This window comes from Serinus canaria, chromosome 1, assembly GCF_022539315.1.
Source record: "Serinus canaria isolate serCan28SL12 chromosome 1, serCan2020, whole genome shotgun sequence".
Taxonomy (NCBI): Eukaryota; Metazoa; Chordata; class Aves; order Passeriformes; family Fringillidae; genus Serinus; species Serinus canaria.
The window spans coordinates 86531215-86542420 of NC_066313.1; the positions used below are offsets into that span (position 1 = coordinate 86531215).

An 11206-nucleotide genomic window follows, 5' to 3' on the forward strand; every position below is an offset into this window, starting at 1 on the left:
TTTTTTCTTCTCAACTACTGTTTTGTATAATCTACAGATATACTGAGAGGGTCCGAGATGTAGGCCTCGTCTAACATTCATGCCTGTAAAGGATGAATAGTGTCAGGAGAACTTGTCATTTGTAGTTATTCAGATCACACCATAGCAATATGAGAATCACTGAAAGCAGGGCTCCTCCAATTTGTTATGCTGCTCTTGGGAAATATCTTGGGAAGAAAGTGAGGAGAGAATGTAATGATATCTCTTCATAATACTCTGCCAGCCTCCAGCAACTTTTGGCTGGGGGATTTCTTAACCTGGGGGTAATATTCATACTGAATATCACTTTCATGAACTTGCAGCTCCCTCCTGGTTGCCTGGAAGGAAATTCACAGTTTCCAGCAGGCTAAGATCAAAGCTGATGAGAAGGTAGCTCTACTGTGTGTAGCTGGAGAACCACCTTCCTTGTGTTAATTTTGAACATATTACCTACAAGTTTCATCAGAGGGCTCCTAGGTCTTACCTTTGGAGATATAACGAGAAACTTTATCTTTATTCATATGCTGCAGGCTGTTCATGTCTTTGTCAATCTTTATCATATCTCTGCTCAGCCACCTCTCCTAGGCCAGGGAGTCCCAGTCTGCCTGTTTAGTCTGTATGAAAGCTGCTTCTCATGTTTTATCATTCCTCATCAAACTTTTTCAATATGACAATTTAGTTTTTCAGGTGATGTGCCCAAAACTTTTAATATTCAGCATGCATTTTGGCTGCATGTGTTCTATTGTTTTTGGGGTTTTTTTGTCAACTTATATAACCTCTAAATTTCACACCCAGCTAAACATCTCAGAATCACTACTTTATAGCTAAAGTTCCATTCCCCCCACCATGTTCACTGTTTTATGCTCATCTACATTTAGTATGAGATGCTGTTCTAGTGCCCACTCATCTTTTTGCTTAAGATCCTTTTCTCTCATCTATTTTCTCAGTCTTAGAAGAATTCCCACTAATAATGTCCTATTAATCTCTTTACTGTAAAACCTATCTTTCAATTGGTTTTATGCCATACATGCAAATATCTTCCCTCTTATCCTATTACTGCTTGGGTGTTTTTAAGGTTGTGTGGTGAGAGCCCTTATTGAATACATGGAAAAGGACAAATAGGCACCTGCTGTCAACCAAAGATCTCCTGCATCTCCATGCTGTTTATCATCTTACAGGAACTTGATGGATTTGTAGAACATGATTTCTCCTTACCAAGGTATATTGAATTTCTCCCAAAGTATCATATTTACCCATTTTCTCTACCCTGCATTGTGATTTCTGCTAAATTTGTCAGTCTTACCAGGCTCTATTTCTCCCATTCTCTCTTGGAAGCATTTGAAAAGGCTGATGCTGTGTTGGATACATTCAGGTGCTCAGTTCTAAGTCTGTTTTAAATAAGAGGCCATGGACTGTTATTATTATTTCAGCTAATTCATCCTTCAGTCCCTTTAAATCTGTTGGATGAACACCATCTGGTTCTAAAATTTCTTTCCTATTCATTTTGTTTATTTGCTCCATACCTCTTCTACAGACACTTCAGCTTGAAATAGATCCTCTGGAAATACCCATAAGGAAGCACTCTGCTGCAGGAAGCTCTCCAAGTTCCTCCCAATGAACGCAGGAGCAAAAAAAAGGGATCATTTTGCCTCTTCTGTTACAGCCATCTCTTGCTCAAGGACTGGTTATCTTTTGGCCCAATCATTCCCCAAGCCCTTCAACTTGCCTAATATTCAAAAGAAGCATACAGTTACAAATCACTTCCCAAATTACTTCAGACCCATAATATTTTGATGTGAGTAGAAACAGTCACCCTCTCAATCTGACCATGACTGGGGATGTCCTGTTTTGTAGAAAGATCCTTCTGTATGGCAACAATTATTTTTCTTCTCAACTACTGTTTGTATATGCTACAGATAATCTGAGAGGGTCTGAGATGTAGGCTCAGACATGTATTATGATTGAGTACATGAGCTTAGATTGTGCACTTTGAAGTAGAGTCCTTGCTATTGATCTTCTTAGGCCCGTGCTTACTTTGAGCACTATAAATGCTCAGGCCCTTTAAATAATAGGATTAAAGTAAACCTTTGGTTGCTGATGTGAATTTTATGTCTACCACTTCACACAGAGCTGAAAAAATATACCATCCATTGTCAGCCTGATAGCAATAAGGATTGTGTTTGCTCCTGCCAAGTTCATATTCCCATGGCTGTCTAGTGGAGTTGCTGTCTTGATGTGAATGAAATTCAAATGTTGTGAGTAAAACGAAAGAAAAACTTGTACCAATGGCTTGTTTTGAAGATGAGTACTTATCTGGAAGATAAGTAACTTTTATGAATCATTAGAGAGGAGTCAGAACTCACATTATGAAGCAGTGATTATCCCTAATGCTTATCCTTTTGCTTATCCATCATGTCTAACCATAAAGTCCAGTGAGTCCTGGCTGGGTTGCTGCAATGTAAATGCCTGGCGTGACTGAGCACTGCCCATCTGTGTGTCCCTGAAGAGCCTGTCCACAAGGATGCTGACTCTTCCTTGCATCCAGAAGGATTTCCAGGAACCCAGACTCCTTATTTGCAAGGAGGAGTTTCTAACACTTGAACATCCAGCAAAAAATGTGGGGAAGGGGCTGGCTTGTCTGGCAGCAAACACAGCACTGGCAGGCAGTGGGAACTTCACTTGCAGGAGAGGGCACAAGACCTGTGAGGAAGGCAGACTGCTCTGCCTGAGTGCCTGCATCCCTTCCACAGCCATGCCCCCCTGCCTCTCCTGCCAGCTTTCTCTGTGAGCATGCTCTGGACCCAGCTCTCTTTGCTTTTTCCTTCAGTCAGCTGCAGATCCACCCTACATTTGCTCTAGCAAACACAGGGCAAAAAGGCAGAAAGGAAGCATGGCTGCCCTCAGATCTGGTTCTTAGAAGACCCTTACTTCTTTTTTTTTCTGAATTAGGAAAAAAATGTTATTTCTCTCCCCTGAAAGGATGTTGAGAGAAGAAATACTCACCAGTGAATTGCAGACCATGCGAGCGCATGACACACAACGTGTTCAACCTGTGCTCACACAAATTCCTGACTGGGGCTTTTGTGCTGGAGCTGAAAAGTACAACAGAGCTTGTTCTGAGAACTTCCTCTGTTGTTGTTCTGTACCAAAAGTGCCATGCTGTATCTCTCTCTGTATTATATTCAGTGCTCTAAGCCCCTGAGTGCCCTGCTGCCTTCTAGACCCAAGGCTGGAGGCAGGGAGATGTGTGGCAATGGAAACCATGCATAGGGAATTAGGATACCAAGCATTTAAAAAAATGGGATAAATAACAGAATAATGGGCTTCTGTGTGATGGCATCTATGGCTTGCAGGTATTTCTGTGTTCATATGGTAATCTCTAGGCATGTTGGGCTTTGCTTCCCTAGCCACAGACTACCAAAAAGGAGCACTAGTCAATGCTGTCAATGCTTCCCTCCTACAGAAAGCATGCTAATTTCTAGGAAGACCTTGGTGAAAATCTGTTCAGTTTGCCAGGAAATTCGCTGATCTGAAAGCCCACTAGCTTTGTTTATGGAGTGTGTGAGACAGCTTCTGTCCCCACTTATGTGCCCATTTTGTTCTCATGATGAAGCACTTATTTTCCTTTTTAAAGGAGGGTTTTACTCTAATTTGTAGTGATATGGGAGTTACACAGACACTGCAGGAAAAAGAAAGCATATTATAAAAGAAAACTTGCATAAATGGCTTCATAAAAAATATTACTGAAAATATGAAATGAAATTGAGGGAAAATATTTTTTCTTCTAGCTCTTTCAGTGTCACTAATTCTTGGTAAGCGTGTTTTAACAGTAGCCAGGAAATCAACCTGCAGCAGAAAATTTTTGAGTTTTCTGAAGTTGATGGATCTCTTTGAAATATCTGTGGTAGTCCTCCTCCTATGTTGGTCAGAGGGAGTTGAGCAAAACCAGGCAAAATTACTCCAGCTGCTTTTGGAAAAACTAGGACTGTGCAATATGACCTATGCTTCTCAAAGCTGATCAGTGTTAGATGATGAATATTGTTGAAACAGCCTGAGATTTATTAGTATGAAACTGTACTCACTGTGATATAAAGCCAAAGATAAAATATTGCAGTCAGTAATAATTCATCTCACTGAAAAACAACTGTGTCAGAGTGTCTGTGGTTTGGTTAGACAACAGACAAAGAAGGAAAAATGGTAAGGAAAAATATGTAAATGCAATTTTTTGGTACAAATCTACACGAGTTTGGTACTATTAAAATTAGGAGGAAAAGAAAGAGATCTGGGTTTTGTTAAAATAATCTATGGATGCCTCTGAGAGAACTCCCATTGATATCTATGGGTCAGGATTACACTCCCAAGTCAGTATTCACATCCACTTCCTCCTCTGTTTTTTTTTCTTTGTAAAATAGCCTTTTACATTTTCTGTATTAAAGAAGTGTTTGAATGAGGCTGCCCCCTCACAGCCTTTTGCCAGCTGCAGTCAAAGGTCTGCCTTGTTCTGATGGCTTGCTGTTTGCAAGGGAAAAAGTAAAGTTATTCATCCATTAATCATATTTTTAAATGCTAGGTAAGAACAAAGTCTTATTGTTGGAGATTGCCTTTAGAATGGCTTCACTTTGGAAACAGGCTTTGGATCTTTTTGTTTAATTTCACTTTTAAATTCAAATCCTGTAAAAAATCACAACATTAGTATGTATGTTCCTGTATTTTGTTCCAGCTAAAGACTTTTGGCCAACACAGTTTTTTTTTCAAAGCTAATGCTTTGCTGTACATGATTGGAATGCTGCTTCTGCTTCTTGTTTTTAAAGAGAACACTGTCAATACACCAGTGGCTTCAATATTTTAACACTAATTGCCCAAACAGGGTGATTTTCTCATTTTTATTGTTTTAGCCCGAGGCTTGGAAGATAGGCAGAGAATTTGAGGCCATGAGAAAATTTCTAGCATGCGAGAAGTGAGACTACTCTATTAAAAAATATTTAATAATTAAAAAATAGTTCTGTACACTATTTCTTTACTGCACAATTTACATTGGAAGCCCACCCATTTAGCTTAATAGCAAGATCTTGAAATAACCAGATGACTGAAGGCAGCTGCCATGTCCCACTGGTGTCCCTCTAAAACACTGCAATCTCTGGTGGGACATGCTGCCTTTGGGCTCCAGGTAACAGGAAACTCATCTCATCAGTGCTGGGGAGCAGAAGGTGGAGCTCTGTGCAGATCTGACCAGACCAAGGTGCAGTGGCCAGATGGTTATGTCTGGGAACAGGGAAATGTGTGAAGTGCTGGCTGCAATGTCTGGATCCTTCTGAGGCACCCACAAAGCTCCAAGATAAGTGCATGTGCAGATAATTTGGTATTTTACATTACTTTATTCTTCCACTTAGGCTATGTGCTGTTCTTGACATGAAGGTTTGAGCGAACATGTCCCTGTGCGTGTTGTCTCAGCACCTTCTACACTGCCTGTCACAGCCCACACCACCACAACCCTGGAAAGCTAAGCCAGACATGACATATTACCTGAGGACATCAGCCCTGGCAGTGAGTGCCTGTCACAGGTGAGGTTGGGGACAACCCCAGAGGCCATGTCTTCACTCATAAAACAAATAGGACACCAGGGTTCTCCCAGGCACTGAGATTCACTCACCCATGCTGGTCTGCTGACCAGACGTGTAGGGCTCTCCCTCCTGGGCATGGCCTAAGAGCAAATCCTATCCCTAGAATGTGTTTTGGATGTGATCACTTGATTTCAGAGACCATGGGTTGTAATGGCCTGGGCACAGCCCCGGGGCTGCATTCTCTACAGGAACTCTGCCAGGCACATGTTGCCATGGCAGAGCCCAAGAGACAGCCCTGGGACCAGACCAAAGTGCTGCACCAATTGCACCAATGTGAACTCCACCTCTCTTCTTCAGTCAGTGCATCTCCAGCAGCTTTAGACCAAGTAATCATCTGGCCTCCTGCCTTTGAAATCCTCACCTAAGATCTGACCTCAATCCCAAGCACTTTGAAGTGGGCTGTCCTTTCCTGCAAGCACTGGCTTTGGGTCACGTCCAAGGAGTCCTGGTCCTCAGGGTACCAGGGACCTGAAATCCTGCCAAAGCCCTTGAAGGACTCAGAATCTGAAAAAAACCCTTTCTTTCATTTAACTTCTTGAATAATGGAATAGTAAACAAACTCTAGTGCAGTGTGTGATAGCTTTAGCTTTTAGGCTAAAAGTAAATTAATATTTCTTACCTTTGTTCATACTTTGTGATCCTTGGATTTAAAAGCTTTTGGTTATAAAATTATTTATAATAAAAATGTATCTGTAAATGCATCCAAACAACTGTATGCATGTGAACAAATAATCTTATTTTTCCTAAGAGGTGTTCTTTTATTGGTTTCATTTGAAAATTATTGCTCTCATGAGATGAGGTTAAAAGTAATTTAATGTAACAATATCCTGATAATTGGCATTTGGCAGTTATTGCTACTGCTATTTTACAGGCTAGTTTTGATAAATTCCTGCTTTGACACATAGTTATGATTCAGTGCTTTGCTTTCTTTTTCCTTTTCTCTCAGCTGCTGTAATCCATAGCAAGTAATTGTTTAAAACATGAAATCAGCATCACCTCCAATTTTCCTTTTTTTCTTTCATTGCCTCTAGAAAATGGTCTAAAAGAGGAGAAAAAAGGAAAATGTTCCTTCTGCCTGTCCACTTTTTTTTTTCCACTGTCTATTAATTTTCCAAACATTCAACATAAAGAAGAAGATGCTGATAGAGGGGGAAAAGCCTCCAAAAGCTAATGAAAAGCTTTCTGCCTGAAGTAATTCAGTTTGCTATTCAAACCGGGGAAGTGTCTATACTATAGTTAGATATGGTTGTGTTCCTTGAGAACATGAAAACATGACAGTGTATCATTAGTGAAGAAACTAAAGAGCAGCTGTTAGTTAGCACCTGGTTCCCAACAGCAGACTGGGAATTCAAAGAGAGACTCTCTGCGTGTGCCCTGGCAGCAAGAGAGGAACAAACATCCTAAAGCCCACTCTTCCCCTGAGAAAGCAGCACTCCCCTCAGGGGGTCAACACAGAGCTCTGAGAAGTGATGGCTAATTGCAAGTGGAAAGGAGAAAAGGGCTCAAAAGACAGTGAAAACCAAAACAAGGCACTATCTTACCTGGCTGCAGCCCAGTGCTGCCTCTGCTGATGAGTCTGTGAACGAGAGAGGACAGGACAGCCTTGCCTCTTTATTGGATTGCCCAAACTTTATGTTTCGTAATTAGACAGTTGGGCATCTGTGCTGTGGGTGATCTATAAATACAATATCTCCAAAGCAGCAGCCATGGGCAGGAGATAAGGACTGCAGCATCTCTGAGCTCACCAGCCTTTTAAGGCATCACAGCCAGAGCTGCCTGAGGGCCCCCATGGAAAGGGCTGTTGTGCTCTTGAGCAGTGCCAGCCCATCCCTTTGCTGCATTTGGGAGCGCCTTCAGGAGGTGCTGCAAGGCACCCCGAGGAGATGGCGATATTTCAGGGCTCAGTATTTTGTCTGAGATATGAGCAACCCTAATTTATCAATTGGATTATTTGTCAGGCCTTTGGATTGACAGAAACACCTTAAGAAATGCTGACTGCTCTGTGGATGTCACAACTCCAACACTCCTTCATCTGTCCATCTGTCCACCCCACGTGTGCAGCCCTGTTGCAGGTTAGTTTGTGTCTTGTGTCCTGCCTTGGTTTTGCCCTGCACCTCCTCCTGTAATACCACCTCACTACAAAAGACAGCAGCTTTAGAGATTAGCCTGAGATCACAAAGTAAGTCTGTGCTGGCAGCAGGACTGCAGCTCAGGGGTGAACTTTCTGCTTAGGGCTTGTCATACCCTTCCTAGTGGGGTTAAAACCTGCCTACCTCCTTGGCAATATTGGATCCATCTCTGCATTTCAATGTACTTCTGCAGAGAAAGGAGTAGCAGAGACATGGTCCTTGGTACAAAGTTGAGCTATTTTAAGGGGAGGAAAAGGAAAACCTCTCTGTAAGATGGTGTGGTGAAGAAATAACATCAGGCAGACTCTCTGTGCAGGCAAAAGGCTCTCTTCAGCAACATACTTATCTGGAGAAGCTGTTGAAGTGAGGTTGTGGGTTGTTTCTCCCCCTGGCTGAAACAGCAGTACTTGATGAGGGATTCAGCTCCTTTGCTGATTTATTTATTACTTCCACCGTCCTTCATTCCCATCATCTCCTGTTTCTCTCTCTTTTCTTCAGAACTCTGATTGAGCAATAGTCCTTAGGAGAGAGCATCAGCTCCCAGCTTGTCTCTGAGCAGTTTGAACAACAAGTGTAGGTCAAGCTGCAGAGGCTGGATACTAACACAAACTGTGTGCCAGGCTTTTTGGCATGACAAACTGACTTATGGCTTGACATGGAGCCCAGTCAAGTTTTATGGTTTTAACTCCAAACCAATGAGAAGTGGGCATCTGAGGCATTCATCCTACCATTAAAAAGCTCACAACAGCATGTCCTCAGCCTTTGCCAAGCAACATGATTTGACAGCCTGATTCAAGCCTCTGGCAGAAAATGACTTTCACACATCTCCTTTTATCCCTGCAGAAATGCCGAGCTTCCAAGCACCATGGGTGAGGAGCATGGCCTAGAGACTTGGGTTAGAGAGATAAGAGAAATATACCACAGAATTCCTGGGGAAAGTATTGTTCATCCTAGAACTAGTGGCCTTTTGCCTCATATTTCTTTAGCTACCTTGTAAACAGCCCTTTCCCATTTCCCAGAACAATAAAAAGTTCTGAAAAGCTATTTAAGCAGCAAAAAGGGGGAAGTTAAGACATATGTTTTGACAGCTCTGGAAAGCCTCAACTTTTTCACGTTAGCCAATTCTTTTGTTTGCATGACTCAAAGGTGTGGTTGATGTTGTAGAGACAACAATGATGCTTGTCCCCTGCCCCAGTCCAGAATGTTCTTGGCACTAATGACATCTCTAATCCCCAGGTGTCAGTCTGACTGCAGAACATTTTTGCATCTGGTGTGCACATCCAGCAACCAGGGACCAGCTTGGGGTAAACGGTGCCTTCCAGAACACCTAATCTAAAAAACTTGAGAAGGTGGATTACAGATCTGCTAGTGCAAACTTTACTGCTTTTCTCTCTGATAAGAGCAAATGCTCTCTAAAGCTGGTTACCCCACATTGTCCTGCTGGTTAAACTGTCCCAGTTTCATTGTGGGTGTTGCTTAACTCTAAGAGGACCCTCAGCAGGGAAAGGACTCCTTGAAAAAGGATGCTGCCAGAGAGCTAAATCATCAGCAATGTGTCAGGCCATGATCCTGTGCTCCTGGCAGCAGGTAACAGCTGAGCCACTTCCTCGAGACAGGCAGGGGAATGCCCCCACACTGAGGGACCAGCACTTCCAAGGCACAGAAGGACAGCAGGCTAACAGGAGGGGTGTTCATGTGGACGTTGTCAGAAGCAGAGACACAACCTTTATGAAAAAGAATGGGGGCTGAGACTCTCTATCCCACAGCAAGAAGCAAAGAAAGAATTTCAACCAGTTCCCTATTCCAAGGCAATGGGATGTGTATGTACAATAACAGCTGCTTTATAATCAAGGAATCATTTAGATTGGAAAAGATCTTTAAGATCATTGAGTCCAAATGTGCATTAGAAATGGAAAGGAAATGCTGCAAGCTGTAAAGCACAGCTCCCTTGGAAAGCACACCAAGGTGCCATTAGCCATCCATTGTAGTGAGGTTAGAGGTTTTACCACTAATCCCTCACAATCAGGATTTGCCCTGCCATTCTCTGCAAGTCACAGAAGATGCCAGAAATGTGGGTATCCAAGAAGAACATAAATGTTCAGTATAGGTTTAACAAACCAAAATCTAACCAGCTTGAAATGGCAGTGTGTTTACTAACAGAAGAGCTCTACTAACAGATATTTATGGGAATCTGCCCTTGCTGTACTGACATTTGTGTTCATGGTAGGTAGCACAGTGATTAAAACTTGTGTTATGATGTTTTTGAGCCTTTAATCTAATTTGGGGTATTTAGACCTGTGTTCTGTACATATGATATTGACTGCCAGAAACTTAGCAGCAGAGCCAGAGGGAAAGAGGGCACCTGTGGAGATTCTGCTGGTAGTCAATATTTTGCCAACCCTTCAAAGTCAGGTTCTCACAGTGAGAAAGATGGGATTAGCATTTGCTGGTATGAGCAGGGGATTTGGCTGTGCTAGCAAGACGTCAGCCTGCTGGCTTCTTCTGACCCTTCACAGCCACAGGTCACACCAGAGCCTTCCAAATTAGACACCTTGTCCTAGGGTGACGTTGTGATGCTTGTATCCCCATTCGTGTGTGCTGTTTATGCTGGATATCATGTTCTGTGCCTTCAAGACTGGCTCTGAAGAGTGAAAGTTTTTTTTGGTTTCTTATCAGCCGCTCCCCCACGGCTGGCAGGACACAGAGATGGGACAGTACATAGTGCTGCTTTTGCTTTTTACCTGGCTTTTTGCTTTGCTCTCACTCTTGCTTCTGCTTTGCTCCTGCTTTGCTCTTGCTTTTTGCTTCTGCTCATTAGTTAGTTTAGCTAAACAGTCCAAATTTCTTCCTGGACTGTTTCTCCTTTCCTTTTTTGGACCTACCTGAACCTGCTCTGGACTGGGACCTGGAAAACACCAAGAGAGGTTACACCTTGTGGCTGCAGCAGCTGCCCCAGCGCCGGAGGGACTGATCACAGAGCGACCCCCCAGGAGAGACTTTCTGAATTTGTCGTCTTTTTCAGAGAGGTGAAAGAGTGGTGTCATCCAGTATTGTTCATTTTGTGTGCTCGGGAGTGCTGTGCCTGTTACATAAACATGTTCTTTCCACTTCTCTCCAAGGAATTCTTCCCAAACCGGTGGCGGGGAGGGGCCGTGTGAGTTTGCTTTCTGGAGGGTCCCTTTTGAAGGTTTTCTCCCAAATTTGCCCGAAACCAGGACACACCTGCACATAAAACTCCACACTCAGCCCTCCCCACACCTGGGGAATACCTGGAGGATCCCAACCACACCTCCCTCCTGGTGGGCAGCTGTCCTCATTGCCACCATTGTGCCCAGACTGTGGGGCACAGGTGAGATGTAGGTGCTTTCATATGAGGCAGCAAAGCAGGGTGATTTCCAAGGCCCTCATCTCTGCCTGATTTCCCCTTCTGCTCTGTGC

At 43.1% G+C, this 11206-nt stretch overlaps 1 protein-coding gene across 2 annotated transcripts in view; it reads right to left on the reverse strand.

Annotated features, from left to right (window-relative positions):
- Positions 1–8128, reverse strand: part of FHL2 (four and a half LIM domains 2) — a 43417-nt gene extending 35289 nt beyond the window's left edge. The window contains exon 1 of one of the 2 annotated variants that reach the window (XM_050978055.1): positions 8111–8128. The gene's annotated coding sequence lies outside the window, so the exon portion shown is untranslated. Of the gene's footprint in view, positions 1–7180; positions 7319–8110 lie in introns of those variants that run through there. The other variant, XM_018908932.3, reaches the window with a different exon arrangement.
- Positions 8129–11206: the final 3078 nt, after the last annotated feature.